Source organism: Macaca mulatta, chromosome 15, assembly GCF_049350105.2.
Source record: "Macaca mulatta isolate MMU2019108-1 chromosome 15, T2T-MMU8v2.0, whole genome shotgun sequence".
In the NCBI taxonomy this organism is placed as follows: domain Eukaryota; kingdom Metazoa; phylum Chordata; class Mammalia; order Primates; family Cercopithecidae; genus Macaca; species Macaca mulatta.
The window spans coordinates 114523997-114550078 of record NC_133420.1 but is presented as its reverse complement, the minus strand read 5'-3'; the positions used below and the strand labels follow the sequence as shown (position 1 = coordinate 114550078).

The 26082-nt window shown below is 42.2% G+C and overlaps 1 long non-coding RNA gene and 1 pseudogene across 1 annotated transcript in view; both read left to right on the top strand.

Moving 5' to 3' along the window:
- LOC144334738 (uncharacterized) overlaps positions 1–10555 on the top strand; it is a 47907-nt gene extending 37352 nt beyond the window's left edge. Inside the window, exon 2 of the long non-coding RNA XR_013404904.1 lies at positions 10261–10555. This is a non-coding gene — a long non-coding RNA (uncharacterized LOC144334738). The remainder of the gene's footprint in view (positions 1–10260) is intronic.
- Positions 10556–25526: 14971 nt separating this feature from the next.
- LOC114672950 (U4 spliceosomal RNA) lies at positions 25527–25676 on the top strand (annotated as a pseudogene).
- The last annotated feature ends 406 nt before the right edge of the window (positions 25677–26082 follow it).

Genomic DNA, 26082 nt, shown 5'->3' with positions numbered 1-26082 from the left:
ATCTTTTGGTGTCAAACTTAAGGTTGAGGGTTGACCACAGCAGCGTATGTCATGGCTGTGTGGCTCTGCTATTAAATCCAGCTCTTGTTGGGACTTTAAGAGGACGGAGCTCCACTTTAAAGTGTCCATTTGCTTTAAAACAATGTGTTAATTATGTGTCGTTTGAACTATTTGATTAAAAGCACTTCTAACCGCATTTAGCATCACCTCCTTTGGTCTTTTGCATTTGGCATCACCTCCTTTGGTCTTTTGTTAACCAAGGTCGTAGGTATTACTCTGTGTCCTAGAAAACAATAAAAGTGACATAAAAGCATTTATCTAATGAATAGTTCAATTACTCCTGCACTGCCTTTGTTTTTCATATACTTAGCTTGAGTAGATGAGATTTCAATCTGGATGGGGGCTGTACAGATGAAGAAATTGAGGCTTGGAGAGAAGGTCTTACAACTCAGTTATGGTCAATACTCATTTCTTGAACATCTACCATGTGCTGGTAATATTAATATGCATTTAAAAGATTACACTCTCGGCATTCTCAAGCTTGATAAGAGGAATAGATGTGTATGCAAATACTCTAACTTGTGTCCTGCTTCTCTAGCTCAGTATGAAAAAAAAAAATCTCATATTTCTTTCATTGTTCAAATCAGAATTATTAGCAGAAAATCTGGTTCTTCTCCTTGGATTTCTTTCCCAAGACATGTCCAAGGATCTTAAACTTGCTGTGCTGCTCAGGGTGGCGGCAGGAAACAGCATGCTCAAATTGGGGCAGGTGAACAGAATTTAACAAAGGGACTATTTGTAGAGATGTGGGTAGGGTCAGAAAAAGCAACTAGGGGCAGAGTCCGGATCTGAGTAACTGAGAAGTGTTTTCACTCTTAAATAGAAAGGGGCTGATGAGAGGGAGCCTTTATATGAGAAGGGAAGAGAATGGAAAGAAAGAGACAGAGAGAATAGACCATATAGAAAGAAGTATCTGACAGGACTGTAGCCTTAGGAAGAGAGACAGACATTCCTTGTTGACCCAGCAGAAAAATAATCAGGAGAATAAATAGCCTCTCCTCCCCTCCTCTTGCACTGTGATCTGCTAGTGGCCAAACCCCACCCGTCAAACCCAATTGGAAGGTGGAGAGCTAGGGAGTCCATTGGTGCCCATGCATGCCAATTTCCTGGGCTCAGAGCAGGGAAGAGAACGGTGGAGATTGTATCTGGAGGGACCAATGAAAGATACCCAGCACACCAGTGTCAGTGAAACCCTGTGCCTGCTTCCAGGACAGCAGAACTTCAGAGGTGCCCCTAAGAGCTGAATCCCACATTTTTTGCTTTCCAAAGAGTGCCACCTGCTGGTCCTGGTTGTCTTGGTGCTTCCCAGCTGTTACTATGGGGCAACCCAGAGGCTGAATATTGGTCTGGTTTTAGGTCTACTGCAAAACTGTTGTACTGAGGCACATGGTACTCTGGAAACCCCAAGTCCCTAGTGAGGCACAGCTTCCTGCATGAGTTTCTATAGTCACTCAAGTCCAGATCACCCCCAGATTCTGGACAGCATGTACTGTAAGTCTCAAACAGAAGTGGCAGTGCTCCTGTATGAAGCTGCCCATTTCCACAGGGGTTAAACAGAGCTCAGTGACGAGCACCTTAATGTGCACAGGCACTTCCCTGGGAGGCAAATCATCCACAAAGATGGCTGGGTTGGGGCAGATATTCACATAACAGGAGCCTCACAGTTGTGATATGTCTAATTGAGAAGAGTTTGGATCTTCCCCCTTTCCCTTCCAGGAGAGTCCTTGATCCCAGTTTAATTCTGAGAGTTCAAACAGATGCATGAGAGAGCTTAGAAGTCAAATCTCGGGTCTTCACCAAGCCCTAAAGTAGCTCGTTATACCTTCTTCTGGAAATAATGGCTGTATACTTGCTTCACATCTTCATAATTAAAAGGGGCCACTTGAAAGATCCAGAACAAAGTTTGCACAAAGGCAAAATGGTATCTGTTACCTCAATAGATGTAAAAAAAGCACTTGACAAAATTTAACTTCCCTTTGTGATCAAAATACTCAACAAACCAGCAATACAAAATTCCCAACCTGATAAAGAGTATCTATGAAACCCCCAGGTAACATCATACTTAATGGTGAAAAGACTGAATGTTTCTCCCTATGATCAGGATGAAGGCAAGAATGTCTTCTCTCACCACTTGTATTCTACATTCTGCTAGAGGTTCTAGCCAGGGAAGTTGGATAAGAAAAAGAAATAAAAGGCATCCAGATTGGAAAAGAATATGTAAAACTATCTCTATTTCCAGATGACATGATCTTGTTTATAGAAAACCTAAGGAATCCGCAATAAACCTACTAGGGTTAATAAATGAGATCAGGAAAGCGACAGGTTATAAGATCAGTGTACAAAATCAATCGTAATTCTAAACAATCTGCAAATAAAAAATTTAAAAAAATTATTTACAAGAGCATCAGAGAGAACAAAATAATTAGAAATTTAACAGAAGTATAAAATGGTAGTCTGAAAACGACAAAACATTTTTGAAAGAAATTAAAGGAGGCCTAAATAAATGGAAAGACAGCCTGTTTTCATGATTTGGAAGACACTATTTTTGAGATGGCAACACAGGATTCAACATAATCCTCATGAAAATCCCAGCTGACTCCTTTGCAGAAATTGAGAAGTTGATTCTGAAGTTCATAAGGAAATTTGAAGGAGATAGAAAAATCGTGAAAAAGGGAAAAGTTGGAGTATTCACATCTCCCATTTAACAAACTTATTTCACTTATACACTCATAAAGTCAATTTGGTACTGACATAAGGTTAGACACACAGACCAGTGGAATAGAACTGGGAGTCCAGGAATAAATCCATAAGTTTATGGGAAGTTGATTTTCAACAAGGGCGACAAGAGGAAAGAACTGTCTTTTCAACAAATGGTGCTACAACAACTGGATGTACACATGTATAAAAATAAAGTTTATTTATTAAATAATTATCATTATTTTTCTGAGGCAGACAGGGTCTCACTCTGTTGCCCAGGCTGGAGTGTAGTGGCACAATCTCTGTTTGCTGCAACCTCCGCCTCCCAGGTTCAAGCGATCCTGCCACCTCAGCCTTCTGAGTAGCTGGGATTACAGGCATGTGCCACAACACCTGGCTAATTTTTGTATTTTCAGTAGAGATGGGGTTTCACCATGTTGGTCAGGTTGGTGTCAAACTTCTGACCTCAAGTGATTTGCCCGCTTCGGCCTCCCAAAGTGCTAGGATTACAGGCATGAGCTACCATGCCTGGACTTGATTCACTTCTTGTCAATCATTTGTTTAATGGGTTATCAGGGCCTTTAACAGAGTAGGAAAAGTATGATCTTTGAAGTTAGATTAATTTATGAATTAATTGATGGAGAAAAGCTGCAGAGATAGAAGGAGGGTGTGGTAATGAGACTAGAAATGAAGGGATATGGGTGTTGCGTAGCCTCTGACAAAATAACTAAAAGCCTCTTTCTGATTCAAGATCTCTGCCTGTAACATGAAGGAAGACAAGAGAGAATTACCTCAACAATACCTTTCATAGGTCTGAACACTAAATAATTTCATCCTAATCTCTCTAGATTGTTCATATGAATAATTTTGGACAACTAAAACACACCTTCCTCAATTAAAAGACTTAACACAAGATTTTTTTGGAAAATAAAGGCAGGAAACATGTAAAACAAAACCGACAGTGAATGTGAACCTATGTCAAGCCATGCCATGCCCCAAATGCCTCTAACATATATTTGGTGTGGCACAACTGAATTAATCTTATGGAAGAGATAAAAGGCATGATCATTGATATGTAAAAACTGTGCACATAAAATACACCATTTCAAGGTGTTATATTAGTTATACAAGAATCAAAAGAAACATTAAGCTATTTATCTATCTACTTCAACTTCTGTTAAGCTTCAGAATACTTTCATCCTCAACAAAATCTTCCATAGAACCTCAATATATAAATCTAATATAGGCTAAGCACAGTGGCTCACATCGGTAACCTCAGCAATGTGGGACGCCAAGGCAACAGGATGCCATAAGCCAGGAGTTTGAGGTTGCAGTGAGCTATGATGGCACCACTGCACTCCGGCCTCAGTGACTGAGCAAGATCCTGCCTCTCTTAAAGCAAACCAAAACACTGAAAAACCAAAACCAAACCAAACCAAAACAAAAAACTAATATGAGAAAAGTAAAAGCAGTTTTAGGCCTGGCTGGCTTCCCAGACTCCAGCCCTTCCACGTATTGAGGACAGTTACAAAAATAACTAATGCAGTCCCATCCCTTCATTTTACAAATGAGAAAATTATTACTCAGGGGCGCTGGCTTATAAGGAACAATTAGCTAATCTTACTCATGCTAAATTATGTGGTAGTCAGATCAGGTATATACACACTGCATCTTTTTCATTATTAAAAAGAAATATGCCAATTATTGACCACTTATTAAATGTAAGCTAACCCAGGACATCCATATCCCCAACCACTTCCTTAATATATACAATTATAGGAATATATGAATTATTTTTTTACGATTTTTGTTGTTAAAGTGACATAGTGTTTTATTTTCTCATTTTATCTGAAGCTACCCAGAAATGGAAAGGAGTATTTTTTCCCATCCCTATGGGGATGACTAAAGACACTTAACTAAACCAAAAGGGTTGCTAGTAGCAGAACCAGATGTGGAGTTACTATCAGGAGTTGATGATGTGGTAACATTGCTTCCAGCAATATTTGTTTGCTGAGCTGAGTGATCCTGAGGCCTAGGGAAAATAATTAATCACAGAGTAAGCAGTAGAGCTGATTATTTTTAAAAGAACCACTGAAATCCTGACATCTAGAAATAAAGAGTAAACTCTCAGATCAAATCATTTTATCACTTAGTAAAAAGCTTGAGAAAACTAAGCATTAGGAACAAAAAATACAAAATAAAATAAAAGCCTACAAACTACAAAATATGCTGCAACTGCTGCTCCTCTTTGAATATAATGTACACAAGTATTTCATTAGTTTTAATCATATTGCTTATGTAAGAAAAGGAGATAGGTTGGTTACCTCATAAGAGGAGAGTCAGTGACTAGTAACACTCACAAAGCTTGACTATATAAAAAACTTTTTTATCTATCCCCATCTAGTTCTTGAGGGTTAGGGGCCAGTTTTACTCAGACCCTTCAAATTCTTTAAAATAAAAAGCCAGAGACTTCACCAAAAGAAGGCTGACAAATCAATATGAATGATAACTGATTATTACTTCTTTCTTTTTTTTGAGACAGAGTCTCTGTCACTCAGGCTGGAGTGCAGTGGTGCGATCTCAGTTCACTGCAGCCTCTACCTCCCACACTCAAGCGATTCTCCTGCTTCAGCCTCCTGAGTACCTGGGATTACAGGCTTGCACCACCATGCCAGGCTAAGGTTTTATATTTTTAGTAGAGATGGGGTTTCACCATGTTGGCCAGGCAGATCTCAAACTCCTGGCCTCCAGTGATCCACCCTCCTTGGCCTCCCAAAGTGCTGGGATTACAGGTGTGAGCTACCACGCCCAGCCAGCATCATATATTCTATCATCCCATTTACTTGATATGTCCAGAATAGCCAAATCTGTAGAGATAGAAGTAGATTAGTAGTTGTCAGGAAAGAAAGGGTGGCTGTTGGGAGAAAATGGGGAGGATATGACAATGGATATTAAGTTTCTCTTTAGAGTGACAAAATATTCTAAAATTGGTTATGGTAATGATTGCACAACTCTGTGAAAATACTAAAATAATTATATTGTATATTTTGGGTAAATTTTATGGTCTGTGGATTGTATCTCAGTAAAGTTGTTAAAAATAAAAGATAATAGTAGGTTTGCAGGGCAACAGCAATGAAAGTGAAATTTACAAAAAGATATTATTTACAATATTACTGAAAATGAATTAGAAGTAAGTCTAGCAAAAAGTATGCAAGATCTTGATGAAGAAAATTCTAGAAATGTTAGAGGCATCAAAGACCAAATAAATGGTATGCCATGTTCTTTAATAGTAGATTCAATATTGTAAAGATGTCGGTTTTCTCAAAATTGATTTAACAATTCAATGCATTTTCAATCAAAATTCCAATAAGATATCTCATGAAGATTCAGAAGCTTAATTCAAAATTTATATAAAAATGCAAAGGCATAGGAAGAGACAACTCTTGAGGAAGAAGAACAAGATGGAAGGAATGTTTCTACCAGATACTAAATTTTATTATAAGCCAGGCATGGTGGCTCATGCCTGTAATCCCAGCACTTTGAGATGCTGAGGTTGGAGGATCTCTTGAGTCCAGGAGTTTGAGACCAGCTTGTGCAACATAGTGAGACTCCATCTCTATAAAACAAGAAAAAAAAAAATAGGTGGAGGTGGTGGTGAGTGCCTGTAGTCCTAGTTACTTGGGAGGTTGAGGTGGAAGGATCTCTTGAGCCCAGGAACTCAAGGTTACAGTCATCTATGATCATGCCACAGTGCTTCAGTCTGGGTGACAGAGTGAGACCCTGTCTTTAAAAAAAGAATAAATAAACACATTTTATTATAAAAGTGTAGTAAACCACACAATGTAGCATTGGCCTAAGAATAGAGTTACAGACCAATGGAACAGAACAGAAAGCCCTCAGACCCATCCACATATTGATATTTGCTATTTGGGAGAAGTGGCATTGCAGATTAGTGAGGAAGGATGGATTCATAAATAAATGATATAGGCACAGGTGATTATCCATGTGGAAAAATATGAAATTGGATTTCTACCTATATCTGTTATCATTTTGATGCATAACAAATCTCTCCAAAAGGCAGAATTTTAAAACAACAAGCATTTATTTAGGTCTTCTTTCTATGGGCCAACAATTTTGGTTGAGCTCGGCTGGCTGGTTCTTCTGGTCCTGGCTGGGTTCATTCATTCATCTGTGGTCAGCTTTTGGGTCAGCTAGGGGCTGACTGGCCCGAGATGGCTTCACCCAGGACGTCTTGTTTCACCTTCACATGGTTTCTCATCTTCTGGCAGGTTAGTCTGGGCTTATTCACATGGTGGAGGAAGGGTTCTAAGACATCAGGAGTAATTGTATAGGCCTTTTGAGGTCCAGACTAGATCCAGGTAGATTAAAGGCTTAGCTATGAAGGAAAAATTAAAACATTAGACCTTGGACCTTATAGGTGAGTATAGGATAGTGAAAAATTTTTATTATTTATTTATTTATTTATTTATTTTTTGAGATCGAATCTTACTCTTGTCACCCAGGCTGGAGTGCAATGGCGTGATCTCGGCTCACTGCAACCTCTGCCTCCCAGGTTCAAGCTATTCTCCTGCCTCAGCCTCCTGAGTAGCTGGGATTACAGGAGCATACCATCACGACTGGCTAATTTTTGCACTTTTAGTAGAGACAGGGTTTTGCCTTGTTTGCTAGGCTTGTCTTGAACTCCTGACCTCAGGTGATCTGCCCACCTCGGCCTCCCAAAGTGCTGGGATTACAGGCATGAGCCACTGCGCCTGGCCTAAGAATTTTTTAAACAAGATGCAGAAGGCAAAATCAATAAAGAAAAAGACGGATACACATTTTTTAAGACCTTGCCATATACAGTACGAAAAGAAAAGTCACAGAACGAGCCTAGAGTTTTTCCACTGCTCCCCGCCGCTGCCTAAAATGAGTTGGTCTTGAGGCTGTAAAGAAGTCTCCTAAAATCAATATTAAAGAGACAGAAAACCTAATAGAAAAAAAAGAGTAAATACATAAACAAGAATTTAATAGGAGAGGAAACATAAGTGGTCCATAAACATAGGAAAAAATGTTTGATCTTAACCTTATTAGTAATTAGAGAAATGTAATTAAAATATAAAGGCCAGGCATGGTGGCTTGTGCCCGTAGTCCCAGATACTGGATAGGGTGGGGAGGTGCTGAGGTTGTGGGGAGTGCTTGAGGCCAGAAGGTCGATGCTGCAGTGAAATGTGATCCTACCACTGCACTCCAGCCTAGGCTACAGAGTAAGACCCTGTCTCAAAAACAAAAAACAAAAAACAAACCACCACAAATAAAATTGTGAGGTACCATGTACATATGAAGCAAACTGGAAAAATACCAAAGTGGAACAGTACCAAATGCTGGCTGGAGTGTGACACTTGAAGATACTCGTCCTCTGCTGAAGGAAATGTAAACCATTATCACTGCTCTGGAAAAAACAGTTTCGTCTGATAGAGTAAAACTGAATATGCACATATCCTATTAGGTTAGGACCATTATTTTTTTTAATTAATTAATTTTTTAAATTTTACTTTAAGTTCTGGGATACACATGCTGAATGTGCAGGTTTGCTACATAGGTATACATGTGCATTGGTGGTTTGTTGCACCTATCAACCCATCATCTAGGTTTTAAGCCTTGCATGCATTAGGTCTTAATGCTCTCCCTCCCCTTGCCCCCCACCCCCTCAACAGGCCCCAGTGTGTGATGTTCCCTTCCCTGTGTCCATGTATTCTCATTGTTCAACTCCCACTTATGAGTGAGAACATGCAGTGTTTGGTTTTCTGTTCTTGTGTTAGTTTGCTGAGGATGATGGTTTCCAGCTTCATCCATGTCCCTGCAAAAGACATGAACTCATTCTTTTTTATGGCTGCATAGCATAGTATTCCATGGTGTATGTGCCACATTTTCTTTATCCAGTCTATCACTGATGGGCATTTGGGTTGGTTCCAAGTCTTTGCTTTTGTAAATAGTGCTGCAATAAACATACATGTGCATGTGTCTTTATAGTGGCATAATTTCTAATCCTTTGGGTATATACCCAGTAATGGGATTGCTGGGTCAAATGGTATTTCTAGTTCTCAATCCTTGAGGAATTGCCACACTGTCTTTCACAATGGTTGAACTAGTTTACACTCCCACCAACAGTGTAAAAGCATTCCTCTTTCTCCACATCCTCTCCATCATCTGTTGTTTCCTAATGATCGTCATTCTAACTGGCATGAGATAGTATTGCATTGTGGTTTTGATTTGCATTTCTCTGACGACCGGTGATGATGAACATTTTTTCATGTGTGTGTTGGCTGCATAAATGTCTTCTTTGGAGAAGTGTCTGTTCATATCCTTTGCCCACTTTTTGATGGGGTTGTTTATTTTTTTCTTGTAAATTTGTTTACATTTGTTGTAGATTCTGGATATTAGCCCTTTGTCAGATGGATAGATTGCAAAATTTTTCTGCTATTCTGTAGGTTGCCTATTCACTCTGATGATAGTTTCTTTTGCTATGCAGAAGCTCTTTAGTTTGATTAGATCCCATTTGTCAATTTTGGCTTTTGTTGCCATTGCTTTTGGTGTTTTAGTCGTGAAGTCTTTGCCCATGCCTATGTCCTGAATGGTATTGCCTAGGTTTTCTTCTAGGGTTTTTATGGTTTTAGGTCTTACATTTAAGTCTTTAGTCCATCTTGAGTTAATTTTTGTGTAAGGTGTAAGGAAGGGGTCCAGTTTCAGTTTTCTGCATATGGGCTAGCCAGATTTCCCAGCGCCATTTACTAAATAGGAAATCCTTTCCCCATTGCTTGCTTTTGTCAGGTCTGTTGAAGATTAGATGGTTGTAGATGTGTGGTGCTATTTCTGAGTTCTCTGTTCTGTTCCATTGGTCTATATATCTAAAAACTGCCATTACTTTTGCACTAATCTAATACAATTCTGCAATTCCATTCCTGGGTCTATATACCAGGAAACATGTATGCAAATGTTCAAGAAGTCTCGTTCATAATACTCTGGAATTGGAAAAAAATCTGAATGTCTATCAGTGGTGAAGTGGTTTTATAAGTCATGTCATATCCAAACAATGGAGCCCTGTACAACAAATAAAATGAATAAATTACAGCTGCAAAAGCAAATCAAAGCCATATTGCTGATTGTAAGAATAAAATCCATATGATCCTCAATTACAGAAAATTTAAAAACAAGAAAATTAAGCAATATATTTGTAGTTAAAAGACACACACACACACACACACACACACACAATGCAGAGAAGAAAAGAATGATTAACCTAAAATTCAAAATGAAAGGTGTTGGAAGAGGCACAAAATGTCCTCCAGTGAACTGGTAATGTTCTATTTCTTAGCCTAGATATTGATTACACAGATGTTTATCTTATTCTTTTATTTCAAAGTGTACCTGTAGATTTTATATACGTCTTTGTGTGTAATGTATCACACACAGACGTAACTGGGATCTTTCCTGCCTAATTTACAGGTGCCAGCAGCAGTGAGCGACCCAGGAAGTACCCCCTGCGGGCAAAGCAGGAATGAATAATGTCTGATATGCCAGAAATCTAAACTGATCTCGACCTTCATCTCCTCCAGCTTGATTTATTCCCTAACCGGCCACTACTGTTTTTGCTTACATTGCACTTGCTGGTAACTATCTCTGACACCAATGACATTGCATAATACTCCTTCACTGGTGTTAGTATGTGAATACTTGCCACTAAATAAGAGTTACATTTTATTAAAAAAATTAAATCCACTTCAAAACAAAACAAAATAAAAATACCCTTTTGTGTATCTTTGACAGAGTATGTCCTTATCTCCTCTAACAGTGGCCAGTTGATTCAGGCAACACTTTAAATGATGACATGCATTACCTATTATCTTCTTTTCTAATGCACTTCAAGTACATTTTCTCTCATTCTTTGATCCATACAGTAATGAGGATAATTTTTACAAGTACAAATTCCCCAGAAAATTAAGCATCTCCAAATTTTCTTTGAGTGGAAGCCACAGTTATACCGCATCACTCTTATAAAAATAGCTCCCTCTTTATTCTTTATTTTCTTGAATAAAAGTTAGTTGTCCATTCTTGGGTCAATCCAAGTATGCCAGCCTTTCAAAACTTTTGCTCATGTGATGTACATTTTCTAAATTTCCTTTAAGATCGATTTCTTAAATAAAATAAAATGGCTAAGTTGCTTATTATTTGGCATCTCTCTCACACTCTTTTTTTTTCGTCTCTGTAATAAATTCTTAGTTAGCCTGAAGGGTAGAGGGGATGTGGATTTCAACTCAATCAAATTTCCTTGTAGACTGAGAGTGACACTTACTGTCACACAGGGAATTTGAGTATACTAAGTCTTCAGTGATATTAGAAAACTTTCTGCAGTTGCATCTTTTATTGATGATTCAGAAAACCTGTCAGGACTGGGCACAGAGCTCATGCCTGTAATCACAGCACTTTGGGAGGTCAAGGCAGAAGGATTGCTTAAGGCTAGGATTTCAAGACCAATCTGGGCAACATAGAAAAACCTTGTCTTTCTCTCTATATATATATAAAAAGAAAATATGTCAAAATATTTAAGTGCCCTGGGTCATTATAAATATCAAGGATCATCACATAGGGTTGTAGTTACCTATTGCCACATTACAAATTACCCCAAAACTTGGCAGCTTAAAACAGCAAACATTTATTTAGTACAGCAAATATTTATTATAGTACAGTTTCTGAGGGCCAGGAATGTAGGCTGGCAGTGAAGCTGTCAGTAGGGCTGCAGACTCATCTGGAAGCTCAGCTGGGGGAGGAGCTGCTTCTAAGCTCACTCACATATTGTTGGAGGCCTCAGTTTATTGCCAACTGTTGGCAGGAGACCTCAGCTGCTCACTACATCTGTCTGTCCATCGGCTGCCTGAGTGGCTTCACAACATGGTAGTTGGCTTCCTCCAGAGTGAGTTATGAGAGAGAGACAGAGATAGAGAACCAAGATGAAAACCACAACCTTTTATAACCTAATCTTGTGTCACAGTCACTTCTGGAACCATATGGGAGGGAATTACACAAGGGTGTGAATGTCAGGAAGTAGGAATTACAGGGGGTGTTGTCTTGGAGGCTGGTTACCACAGACAGAATTTATAATGGAGTAAATCCTCCTTTTTAAAAACATTATTAGTTGTAGTAAAAAAAAAAAAGCCCCAGATAACTGTCAAATACCATATGTTCTTACTTATAAGTGGGAGCTAAATAGTGTGTAGACACGGACATAGAGTGTGGAATAATAGACATTGAAGACTCAGAAGGGTGGGAGAGTGGGAGGGGCTGAGGGATGAGAAATTACTTATTGGGTATAATACACTATTCAGGTGATGGTTATACTAAAAGTCCAGACCTCACCACTGTGCAGTATTTCCATGTAACAAAATGGCAATTGTACCCCCTAAATTTGTACAAAAAAACACCCACAAAACAAAATTTACCAGCTTAACCATTTTTGAGTGGACAGTTGAGTAGTGTTAAGTGTATTCACATTGTTATGCAACACAGCTCAGAGCTCCAGAACTTTTTCATCTTGAAAAATGGGATACTTTCTTCCTCCTAACTGCCAGGTGTGTGTGTGTGTGTGTGTGTGTGTGTGTGTGTGTGTGTGTGTGTGTGTGTTTAATTTCAGTAGGTTTTTGGGGAAATAGTTGCTGTTTGGTTACATGGATAAATTCTTTAGTGGTGATTTCTGAGATTCTGGCGCACCCATCACCTGAGCAGTGTACACTGTACCCATTGTGTAGTCTTTTTATCCTTCACCCTCCTCCCACCCTTTCCCCAGAGTCCCCAAAGTCCACTGTATCATTCTTTTTTTTTTTTTTGAGACGGAATTTTGCTCTTGTCACTCAGGCTGGAGTGCAATGGTGCGATCTCGGGTCACTGCAACCTCTGCCTCCTGGGTTCAAGTGATTCTCCTATCTCAGCCTCCCGAGTAGCTGGGATTACAGGCAGCTGCCACCACGCCCGGCTAATTTTTGTATTTTTAGTAGAGACAGAGTTTCACCATGTTGGCAAGGCTGGTCTTGAACTCCTGACCACAGGTGATCCACCCACCTTGGCCTCCCAAAGAGCTGGGATTATAAGCATGAGCCATCATGCCTGGTCCATTGTATCATTCTTATGCCTTTGCATCCTCATAACTTATAGCTTAGCTCCCACGTATGAGTGAGAACATACAGTGTTTGGTTTTCCATTCCTGAATTACTTCACTGTACTTTGACCTTCTTCAGCCACGGTTGGAGAGGCCTGGGACACAGGGCACCAAGTCCCTAGGCTGCACACAGCATGGGGACCCTGGGCCCAGCCCACAAAACCACCTTTTCTTCCTGGGCCTCTGAGCCTGTTATGAGAGGGGCTGCTCTGAAGTTCTCTGACATGGCCTGGAGACATTTTCCCATGGTCTTAGGGATTAACATTAGGCTCCTCATTACTTATGCAAATTCCTGCTGCCATCTTGAATTTCTCCTCAAAAAATGGGTTTTTCTTTTCTACTGCATCATCAGGCTGCAAATTTTCCAAACTTTTATGATCTGTTTCCCTTTTAAAATGGAGGGTTTTTTTTTTCTTTTTTTGAGATGGAGTCTCACTCTGTCACCCAGGCTGGAGTGCAGTGGTGTGCAGTCTCTGCTCACTGCAACCTCCACCTCCCAGGTTCAAGTGATTCTCCTGCCTCAGTCTCCTGAGTAGCTGGGACTACAGGTGCATGCCACCACACCTGGCTAATTTTTGTGCTTTTGGTGGAGATGGGGTTTCACTATGTTGACCAGGCTGGTCTCGAACTCCTGATCTTATGATCCATCTGCCTTGGCCTCCCAAAGTGCTGGGATTACAGGTGTGAGCCACCACGCCTGGCCCGGAATGCTTTTTAACAGTACCCAAGTCACCTCTTGAATGCTTTTCTGCTTAGAAATTTCTTCTGCCAGATACCCTAAATCATCTCTCTTAATTCAAAGTTCCACAGATCTCTTGGGCAGGGGCAAAATGCTACCAGTCTCTTTGCTAAAACATAACAAGAGTTACCTTTGCTCCAGTTCCCAACAAGTTCCTCATCTCCATCTGAGACCACCTCAGCCTGGACCTTATTGTTCATATCACTATCAGCATTTTTGTCAAAGCCATTTAACAAGTCTCTAGAGGGTTTCAAACTTTCCCACATTTTCCTGTCTTCTTCTGAGCCCTCCAAACTATTTCAACCTCTGCCTGTTACCCAGTTCCGAAGTCTCTTCCACATTTTCAGTTATCTTTTCAGCAATCCCCACTCTACTGGTACCGATTCATTGTATTAGTCCGTATCCACACTGCTGATAAAGACATACCTGAGACTGGGAAGAAAAAGAGGTTTAATTGGACTTACAGTTCCATATGGCTGGGGAGGACTCAGAATCATGGCAGGAGGTGAAAGGCACTTCTTACACTGCAGCAGCAAGAGAAATAGAGGAAGAAGCAAAAGGGGAAACCCCTGATAAACCCATTAGATTTCGTGAGACTTATTTACTATCACGAGAATAGCATGAAAAAGATTGGCCCCCATGATTCAATTACCTCCCCCAGTGTCCCTCCTACAACACGTGGGAATTCTGGGAGATACAATTCAAGATGAGATTTGAGTGGGGAGACAGCCAAACCATAACAAAGTCTTTGCCTGAGCCAATGTCTAGAACCTTTTTTTTCCCCAATGTTATCTCCTAGAATCTTTATAGTTTCAGGTCTTAGATTTAAGTCTTTTATCCATCTTGAGTTGATTTTTGTATAAGATGAGAGATGAGAATTCAGTTTCATTCTTTTACATGTGGTTTGCCAATTATCCCAGCACCATTTGTGGAATAGGATGTCTTTTCCCCACTTCATGTTTTTGTTTGCTTTGTAGAAGATCAGTTAACTGTAACTATGTGGCTTTATTTCTGGGTTCTCTATTCTGTTCCATTGGTCTATATGCCTGTTTTTATACCAATACCATGCTGTTTTGGTGACTATGGCCTTATAGTATAGTCTGAAGTAGGGGAATATGATACCTTCAGATTTGTTGTTATTGCTTAGTCTTGCTTTGGCTATTCAGGCTCTTTTTTGGTTCCATATGAATTTTGTGATTTTTTTCTAGTTCTTTGAAGAATGGTGGTGGTATTTTGATGGGAATTGCATTGAATTTATAGATTGCTTTTGGCACTATGGTCATTTTTTTGTAATTGATTCTCCCCATCAAGGAACATGGGATATGTTTCCATTTGTTTGTGTCATCTATGTCATCAGCAATGTTTTGTAGCTTTCTCTGCAGAGGTCTTTCACTTTCTTGGTTAAGTATATTCCTAAGTATTTTATTTTATTTTTTTTGCAGCTATTGTAAAAGGGGTTGAGTTCTTGATTTGATTCTCAGCTTGATCACTGTTGCTGAATAGCAGGGCTACTAATTTGTGTATATTAATTTTGTATCCTGAAACTTTGCTGAATTCATGTACCCAGGGGCTCTTTAGATGAGTCTTTACGGTTTTCTAGGTATGTGATCATGTCATCAGCAAACAGTGACAGTGTGACTTCCTCTTTATCAATTTGGATGCCCTTTATTTCTTCCTCTTGTCTGATTGTTCTAGCTAGGATGGATACTTTCTTATAGCTGCATTTCTTGTTTGTCAGACACTGGTAGATGGCATCACCCTGATTTTGTGCTCTGTTTGGTTTAGATGCTTATTTCCACCTGTCTATATTCTACTGACTTAGTGGCCCCTTTCTTTACTCTGCCCTGTACCCACATCCCTTGCCCTTACCATGAGACTCTGCAGGCCTCTGTATGAAGCACTCTGCCCCTTGTCTTTGGGCTTGGCCATCTGACTTACTCTGGCTGATGGAATGAGGGCAAAGGTGACAGTGTGCCAGTTTTGAGCCTAGGCCTTAAGAAATGTCACTTTTTCTGCTTGACTGCTTATGCTTCTGCCATGACCTTAAGAAGAGTTTGCTGCTGCCTATGAGAGTGTTGTCCCCTGCCCCCGAGAACTGATGCACATAGAGCAGATGTAAGCCCAACCTGCTATGAGGAGCCCCAACCAGTTAGACCTTTACCTTAAAGCCAAGCTGCTCAGCTCAGGCAACTGCCAATCAATCTGCAGATACAGATGATGGGCTCGGCTGAGAGGGCAGAACCCCTAGCCATGCGAGAAGTAAATGCTGAATGTTGGGTGTTGCTGATATTTGCGATCATTTGATACAAACTGATGTTCTGCTCTTTTCCACTCTGACTTCTGCCCCACAGGTTCCCAGACACACTCACATATCATCATTGTTTTTCCTTCTGCACTGTCATGACACCTGTCTACTGTTTGAGTTGACTGCAGCAGGTTCCAGAAGTAGTCTATCCACTGAGGATGAGCAGGAAAAGAATAACAGTCCCTCAGAATTACAGACATGAAAAGCACCTCAAGAGTTTCCGCACACAGGGTTTCTGGAAAGCAGCTGGTACTGCTGTGAATGTTCCTTTTCCTCCTGGGGAGCAGAGTCACATTCTGCAGAACATCCACTGAATATGCTGAGGCAAAGTGTTTGCCATGGTGAAGTTTTGTGCAAGATGGTGCTTATTGATTAACAATGGCATGGTTCATGATCGATAGTGATGGATTCAATATGGGTGAATTCATCATGATTAGCAATAATGTTGGCTTAATACAATGTGCTGATGATTAGTTTATTTTTTCTATCTTAAAGGATCATTCATAACCTTTTCCATAGTCTTCTCCTGACCCTCTGCACCTCCTTCCCAACTTCCTCTAGGACTTTCTTTTTTTTTTTTTTGAGGCAGAGTCTTGCTGTTGCCCAGGCTGCAGTGCAATGGTGTGATCTCGGCTCACTGCAATCTCCACCTCCCAGGTTCAAGCAATTCTCCTGCCTCAGCCTCCTGAGTAGCTGGGACTACAGGTGCCTGTCACGATGCTTGGCTAATTTTTTGTATTTTCAGTAAAGACTGGGTTTCACCGTGTTATCCAGACTGGTCTCGATCTCTTGACCACGTGATCCACCCGCCTCAGCCTCCAAAAGTGCTGGGATTACAGACGTGAGCCACTGTGTCCGGCCAGAACTGGGGTTTTGAGAGGACTGGCATGTCTCTAAGTATATTTCATCCTTGATAGGCTTCATGTTTGTAGCACCTAGCATACTGCTACTCAAAATGAGTACTTGAATGCCAGTGATCCAACGTAGTGCCTTTCACGGCAATTGCTCAACAAATAAATAAACTGGGCAATATCTCGTGGAAGGTTAAATAAGGTAAAAAAGGAGATCAGTTCTGTTGGCTTCAGTTTTCTAATCTGTTAGATCAAGGGGAGAGGGTCAGTGAAGTGGATGATTCCTAAGGCCACTCTTTGGCTTGAGCCTTTATTACACTTCTGAGACACAGTAGCTGTTGTTCTGGGACGCCTGGCTCCGCCTCTGGCTATTGGTCTGACCCCTGAAATCCCACCACCTGGTGAGTGGGAGCGGGAAAAGGAGAGGCTTACAGTGGTTTAGATGCAGGGCACGGCACTTAAATACATCGTCTCATTTACTTTTCACAGTGACCTTGTAAGATCGGGATTTAGCAGATGAGAAAACAGGCAGAGTGAGGTTGAAGAACTACTTAATAAATGGTGAATTGGGGGCTTGAAAAAATGCTTGTCTGACACTAAAATCCAAAATCCTTTCGGTTTTAACCATAACATCACATGATTCCAGATGATTTATAAGGGGACCTTGGTTTTAATAGTGTCCTATTACAAATTTGGGATGGAGAATTCCAAGCCCATTTGTTTTTACAATACCTACCTTATTTAAAAATATATGACTAAATGCAATTGAAGGGAGAAATATGCATGTAAGTACAAGATTATGTTAAAAAAGATTTTACATTTAACACAAAGAGCCAAAGTTATGAAGGTAAAGAACGTGCTGAACAATTCGAGAGAGACACGCTCCTATGGTGTGCCATTTCGTTAATTATGTGGCATTGTTTTTCAGTATGTCATGCATATAGAATAACCACAAAATCTTGCTCTTGTTGGTCATCTCCTGGGGGAGGATGTGGGTCTCAACAGCAACTTACTTGGCTGTTGGCCACAATCTGAGATTGGATTAGGAAATCGGGACTCCAGCTACAGAGGTTTGTTTCAGTACAGGCTGAGCTAATTGGTGATAGGTGGGAGGTTAGGGTGGGGAACACCCCTTTCCTTCCCATCCCTCTACAAAGGGATGCAGGTTGAGCTGCATACACTGTGGTACTCAGGTCCCTGGGCTTTTCACTTTACGTTACTAGAAGAACCCATATTTTTCCATTCATGGGCAGTTTTTCTCATTATCTTCAACTCTACTTTTTATTGCATTTTGGCCACTTTCTATCCATAATGATTGCCATTAAAGAACAGCTAGTCGGTCTGGATTTTGTCCAAAACATATACTTTTTCTCTCCGTAAACACTTTACATCTCTCTCTTTTCACATGTTCAGGGCAATTTCAACCATGGACAGAATATTGAATTGTTATCAGAATTCCAGACATTTGTGCTAGAGGAGCTTTATAAATCATCTCATCCAAAAACCTCATTTGTGAATGGGGAAATTTGTTATTCAACTGAGTGAAGTGACTTATCCAGAGCTGGGACCCAAACCCCATCCCCTGTTGCCTTGTTCAGCGCTTGTCGTACTATACCGGGGTCCTCCCTGTCACAAATTTAAGGCATCCAGGAAAGTTAGAACAGGCCCATGTGGGCCACAGTCTGAAGGTGTCAGGCTGTATCTTGAGAAAGCAGTCTCTGGATAATCGAGAATATTGAAAATGTGATGTTTGTTCTGGTTCACTCAATCAACACATATTTATTGAGTGCAAACTGCGTGCTAGACATTAGGTTCAAAGCTTGGCAGGGAGAGCGGGGCGGGGAAAACCTAAATGTGGTTCTTGCCTTCAAGGACTTTACAGACTGGTGGAGGAGGCAGGCCTTAAGCATGAAATAAAATAATGCACACCAGAAATATTTTCCTTCATGTGAAGGAAGAGGATGAGAAGCTGTAACAGAGGGACCTAATTTGGATTGAGAGTGGAGTAGGAAAGGTGTCCCTGAAAAAGGGACAATTTTAGCAAGATCAGAAGGATAAGAGGAGCTACTCTGGCAAGGAATAGTAGGGAGAGGACCCAGAGAGAGGGATGAGCATGTTCAAAGGCCCTGAGGGGTGTGTGCAGAGTCTCACTGCTACCTCCCTGTTAGTTGTTAGCAATAGTCACTCTGTTAGTTGTTAGCAGTGGACCTTCAGTGGTAGTGGGGAGACGAGCAGCAATCCTTCCCCCTAGACCATAGCCAGTTGGTCCAGGGAAGGACATGTGACCCATACTGAGCCAATCAGATTATTCTCTCTTGGGAATTTGGAATGTGGAGCCAACCCTAGGAGATCCCCAAGCCCAAGCAGGTGAAGGGCAGTGCTCTAGAGCCCAAGGCCTCCTGTTGAGGCACCCAAGCTGTCCTGGTGCTGGCCCATCTCGAAACCTGAAGCCTTACCTCTTCTGTGGATTCCATGAGACATCTCGACATATTTCCCTATTGGTTTAGATTTGCTGCAGCTACATGTAACAGGCTGGAAACAGCAGTGCCTGAAATAAGGCACAGGTTTGTATTTTTTTATGTCAAAGACTTTTGGAATTAGCCAGTGCAAGCTGGTGTGGAAGGTCCCATGGTCATTGGGTGCCAAGGCTCTGTCATAGGGTCATAGAATATTCAACATGATAATATGTGTAAGAATTTAGCCCAGAGTTTGGCACAGGGCAAGTGCTCAGTATTGTTGTGGACTATGGTCATGGTTACCAGCTTTACCTTATAACAGCCTAACTCCTATCACTCAGTGTTGGGGCTCCTGACCACTCAGTGCTGGGTGGTTTTCTCTTCTCTTTCTGTCCTTCCTCTAGTTCCATGCCTTCCTATGCATATGGAGAAACATTTTCCCCAAATGTCCATTTTCCCTCATCTCCACACCACTCTTCTAGTCCAAGCCATCTGTTCCCTCTGAATTGCTGCAATTGCCTCATTTTCTTGTCCTGCGTCTACTCGTGGTGTACCCTATGTCTCCTCACTCCAACGATCCATTTTACATGTGGCGTCCAGAGGATCTTTTAGAAATAGACCATCACTGTTGCACTCCAGACCCTGGATGGTGAATCATCACACTTAGAATTAAATTCAAGTGCTTAACATTGCCTGCAACTTTCCATGTAATCTGGCCCTTACCTACCTCTCAAGCCCTGTCTTTTACTGTCACTATGCACTGGCCTTAGTTCAAGCCCTTTAGTTTGTCAAGTGTGTTCTCTCCTGGGCGCTTGCACTTGCTGCTCTCGCTGACCCATCACCAACTCCTCTTAACTTGGGGGTACACTTCAGGTCCCAGCTCACAGGGGACTTCTGTCACCTCCTCAGACAGGACTTCCCTGACTGCCTGCCCCTCCCCCATATCTCCTGATCATAGAACCTGCTTTTTCCTTCATGGCACTCGTCATGATTTATACGTAGACATTTACTTCATGTGTTTGATTTAATCCCTATTCCATACTAGACTGCCAGCTCCATGTGGATCCTGATATACCTGCTTTCCTTACAATTGTATCCCAATTGTCGGCACAGTGCCTGGCACGGAGAAGGTGCTGTGGGAATAAGTGTTCACTGAACAGATGACGCCACTGTAGCTGCATGACTGCTTGACAGATGAGGATTACTCCTGTGCCCCTGCCCCGCCCTCCCAGGTTCTGATTAAAAAAAAAAAAACAGGAAGAGAGGATTCTGGGAGCATAAGGAGGCCTGAGGGCACTGCCCAGGAGAAGCTGTAGTATAGGTAAGGAGAACATTCCTCAGTCTGTGGGCAGGAGAGATCCAGAGTAAGCTCAAACTAAATTCAGAGTCCAGCTGTTTATGCAGAACTGCTGGATTGTGAGCCCTCCCTCGAGGCTGCCATCCGCGAGAGCTGATATGCATAGGAAGAAGGAGGCTGTACCAGGAGAAGGAGCTCTGCCTAGCGTCTCAGGTAATAGACAAAGGAGGTGGTGGGAAGCACAGCATGTGTGCCCCACCAGGGCTTGCAAGACTGGGCCAGAGTCCTCAGACGGAGGTGAGCTGGGTCTCAGGTGGGAGACCCTTATCCTGTCTCAGCCCGAATCTCCGCCTGCCTCCGGGACAGTGAGGACAACATGAGGGCCAGTGGCTTTAGGTCACATGGGCATTGGCATCAGAAAGAATGTCCGTGAGGAAGCCTAGAGGAGCCTGGAATGCACCATCCCCTTCTCTTTCCAGCACTTTCCCAGTTTTCTGTAGAAACCATCTCACACTTTCTCACCTTTTCTCAAGTCTCAGGTGACCCTCCACCCAAAGCTCCTTCCATCTCCACAGATGACTTCCTTCAGTCCCCCATGGGCAGAGACAAAACAACCTCAGCTTCTTTCCACCAAACCTGTGTGCATCCCACCTTTCCTGCTCTGCTTCTCCTGTCTAGGGCCAAGCCTTCCACTTCTCTCCTCTCTCCAGTGTTTCCTTTGAATTGCTCCTTCTCACTGGCATTTAAACTTGCCCAAACTTCTCCATCTTTTTGTTTGTAGAGGCAAGGCCTCACTCTATCAGCCAGGCTAGAGTGCAGTGGTGTGATCATAGCTTACTGCAGCCTCGAACTCCTGGGTTCAAGTGATTGTCCTGCCTCCTGAGTAACTGGAACCACAGGCGTGAACCACCGCACCTGACAAACCTCTCCCATCTTAAATGAAACCTTCGTTTGACCTTATTCACTCTCTTGTCCTTCATAGCCCAACTTCCTGAAATAGTGGACTATACTTGGAGTCTCCACTTGCTCACCTTTCAGTTTTCCACCATCTGTAGTCTGGTTTCTCCTGTCCCATCACTACTTTGAGAACACTTTTACCAAGGCCATGATGGTGGGCTGAATAGTGGCCCTCTGAAGATATCCAAGTCTTAATCCCTGGAACCGTGAAGGTTACCTTATTTAGCAGGGCAAGATACCTTACTACTGGTTTAGACTATGGAAGAATGGGACCATGAGCCAAGGGATGAAAAGAATGCATCTCTAAGCCCCAGCCTCCTTTCCCATGGAAATCTTTTACCTCTCTTGGCTCTTGCCTGATTTATCCTGTGGGTCTGCCGTGGGGAAGGAGGGCCTGGTTCATTTGTCTTTCTTTTTACCTCCTCTCTGAAGGAGATGGAGTATTTAAGAAAAAAGTCCAGGTATTAACAGGCTGTTGCGGCTTTCATCTGATGTCAGAGGTCTCTGGGTACATTGGAGGTTCTCTGCTGGGGCTCTTTGGTGGGTGGTGGGTGTTAGAGTTTGTATTTCTTGCTCCATTTGCTGGTTGTGAAGACTCCAGCCACTCATTCCTCAGCTTCCAGCATTCAGGAGCTTAGCTCTCAGCGTTTGCTCACAAGGAAAGTTTCTTGGTCCAGTTCATTTTAAGATGACCATCTGTCTTCCATAAGGTCTAAGTCTGGCCCATGGGTAGCAATGGGGCACCCTCATTCTGCCAGGCTCTGAAGAGGCTGCCATTCACCCATCCTAGCCTCTGAGCCTGGCTGAAACTGCTCACCTCCAGACTTTCACACTAGATGCTAGATCCTGCATACCCCACCTCCCAGGAAACACATGTCAAACTCTCCATGTAGTTTCTTCAAGCCTCTCTGGCTTGGTTAAGGTGAGAGTGTTGGAAATAAGAGCTCAGAGTCACAAAGAAAATGAGCACTCAAATAAAGGATTTTTCAGCAGGCAAATTTACTTCTACAGAAAGGTGCTGCTTGTTCTTCTGGTCACTGCGAGACCACACCAAAGAAGAAGGGAAGGGGTTAACCCTAACGCAGTCAGTCCCTGCTACTGTGTCCGGTCCTCATTGGCTGGGGTCAGACCACACAATCTAAGCTGATCCTGACTGGCTGCTTCAAATGGAGCAGTGGTAGGGGCTACAGCAGCAGGAGGAGCAGTTTGGGAACTAAGGGTGCCAAATAAGGATAGGGGTTGTTACAAATTGGGAACAGATGTGGGTTACAGATTGGAAATGGATGTGGGTTACAGATTGGGAACAGATGTGGATTACAGATTGGGAATGGATGTGGATTTCAGATTGGGAACGGCTGGAAGGTTGTTTACCGTAACTAGGGGCAAGGAGGCAGGGAAGTTAGGCTTTGAAAATAGAAAACAAGCGGAACCTTCGAAGAGGAACTCACAGTTTCCAACATATCTCTCTCCTCCCTCCATGGAGCAGACGAGGTGGGGGAAAGGACCACACAGAGATGAGTCTTTGGAATGCTTATATGAAAGCAAGCCTCATAGATTATTTCGACGGCCTGTTCTATGAAGGATTCCTTCAGTGGAGAAGATTCTTTCAACTCTGAAGCCTGAGGAAGTTGAATGCTCACATCAGAACCTTTATGTTACATCAAGACTGTTAATTCTATTAAGTGGAGAAGAAATAAAAGCCACAATTATCCAGCTACTCATACACTTCAATACGTGAAGAAAGAAAGGAGAAAGCAGGGAAACCATATCAGTGCTGTGTGCACCTTGTTCGTGAAATTGCTTGGTAAGTTGTATAATGCAGAAGCCAGAGGCCTCCTGCTCTGTGAGATTCCTCAATCCCTGTCCTCGCTCTAGACTGTAGACCCTTCAGAGCTTCTCTTTCCAGTGTCATCTCTGACCCTGGCTCCTGTTTTCCCATGGCCCTGAACCCTTCCCTACCTTGCCCAGATGAGGGATTCTGCCCATCTGCAATTTTCCAGGAACACATGCACCTTATAAGGCCTTTGTGGTGGTAGCAAACTAAGAAACTTGACACAGAGGCCCACGCAAACAACACAAAGCAGAGTATTAGACATCTCTTTTACTGAGAACCCTTGCCCTACCCCATGACTGGGATATTTCTTTGATTGTCTCACACTATAGAATATTCCACATGGCTGTCAGTTTGAAGACTCAGATATCTAATTTGGCTCAAAATTCTAGTTCCTTTCCCATGTAGAGAAATTTAGTCTTTGGTTGCCTTGACTCCTGATCCACGTCTTTATGTTCTCTTACTCAAAAAGCTTCTTAATAGGTATTTTCTTCATATATATATATACATATATATATATAATTTTTTTTTTTTTTGAGATGGAGTCTCACTCTGTCACCAGGCTGGAGTGCAGTGGCATGATCTCGGCTCACTGCAATCTCCACCTCCTGGGTTCAAGTGATTCTCCTGCCTAGCCTCCTTAGTAGCTGGGATTACAGGCACCCCCCACCGCACCCAGATTTTTTTTGTGTTTTTGGTAGAGACGGGGTTTCACTGTGTTGGCCAGGATGGTCTTGATCTCCTGACCTCGTGATCCTCCCGCCTCGGCCTTCCACAGTGCTGGAATTACAGGTGTGAGCAGATTTTCTTTTTTTTTTTTTTTTTTTGAGATGGAGTCTCATTCTGTTGCCCAGGCTGGAGTGCAATGGCACAATCTTGGCTCACTGCAATCTCCGCCTCCCAGGTTCAAGTGATTCTCCTGCCTCAGCCTCCTGAGTATCTGGGATTACAGGCGCGCACCAGCACACCCTGCTAATTTCTGTATTTTTAGTAGAGATGGGGTTTTGCCACATTGGCCAGGCTGTTTTCGAACTCCTGACCTCAGGTGATCCACCCACCTTGGCCTCCCAAAGTGCTGGGATTACAGGCGTGAGACACCGCGCCTGGCCCAAAATAGATTTTTATTTGGTGGTGGTTGTTATCTGTTCAGATTGTAACATTTTCAGTATGTGCCACCAGGGGTGGATTTTTTTTCTTTCCTGTTTTGTTCCCCAGCATCCAGAACAGTGCCTGGCACACAGTAGGCATGTTATTAATAGGTATCAGATGAATGTGGAATGAATTAATTTTCCTCATATAAAACATTTGCAGTCTCCTGCAAAAGTGCCCCCACAAGGATTTCCCATGAAGTATGTGAATAGAAAACAAACAGCAGATTTAGCTATGGCACCTCTTCGAATCCTACTTGGGGTGTTGATCTCTAGGTCCACCCAGTGAGGTCTAGATCCGTGGAGAGTTCCTCATCTCTCCTCTGGGATGCCAGCTTTCTGCACTAGGCCGCTTCCACGTTGTACAGGTGCTCTTGGGCCTGGGGGATACACGTCGGGCAGAATTGCCCCTGCATAAGCAAATGTCCCTAGAGATTCTGGGTGACTTGGTTTACTTCCAGCAGTGCCTTCTTGGGCATAAATTTGTCCTGTAGGGGGCGCCAAATCCCAACCTTTCCCTGGCTAGCCCTCTTCACTCTCAGGTTCCTGAGAGTCCCCGCAGGTCTCTGAGTCCCTGGTACTTGGAAGATGTGCCTCTGGGTGGGCACCTTCCTCTGCAGCCCCTCTTTCCAGAGCTTTGGCTTTCTGGAAGGAGAAAGGTTGGGAAAGTCCGTGGAGTTCATTCTGTCTTGGAGACAACATGGCTCTCCCCTTTGGCTTCTTCATCTCCCTTTGGCTTCACCTCCATTTTCCAATACCTCCCAGACAAGTTGTAGCTCTTATACAAGCAGGATTGGACTATTGGCATCTCACTAGAAATTTTCCTCTTGTAAACCATACACTAACATACGCAAAGGAGGCATTTCTCTTCACAGTCTCAAGGTTTTCCCAGCAGAACATCACTATGTAATTATGATTAGTTGTTTAGTCTCCAATACTTTCTACATTAGTGAATGCACACATGAAACTTACCAGGCAGACTTTGTGCAGTGGCAGTATAGTAGCCAATGAGGTTTGTCTGAGGGGCGATTATTGATAATTGAAAACAATTCCCAGTACCTCACCAGGATGATTTGACATACCTTGACACTGGCAATTTTTGACTTGGCAAAATACTCTTTGGTTGCCTTGACTCCTGATTCATATCTTTATGTTCTCTTCCTCAATAAGCTTCTTAATAGGTATTTTCTTCCAAAATAGGTGGTTTTTTTTTTTTTTTTTGAGACGGAGTCTTGCTCTGTTGCCCAGGCTGGAGTGCAGTTGTGTGATCTTGGCTCATTGCAACCTCCACCTCTATGGAAACTGAGCAAAAAAAAAAAAAAAAAAAATTACTAGACAATGTTACTCCTTATTCTAGGTGTTGAAAGCTTTAAAAACTAAAAATTTCTTTTATTGAGGTATAAATTATATAAACACACACCTAAAGGTTGCAACTCAATGAAAATCTATATGTGGATGTAGCCCTGTAACCACTACTCAGATCATGACATAGCACCTTTCTAGGCCTCCAATGGGCTGCCTTATGCCCTCTCTC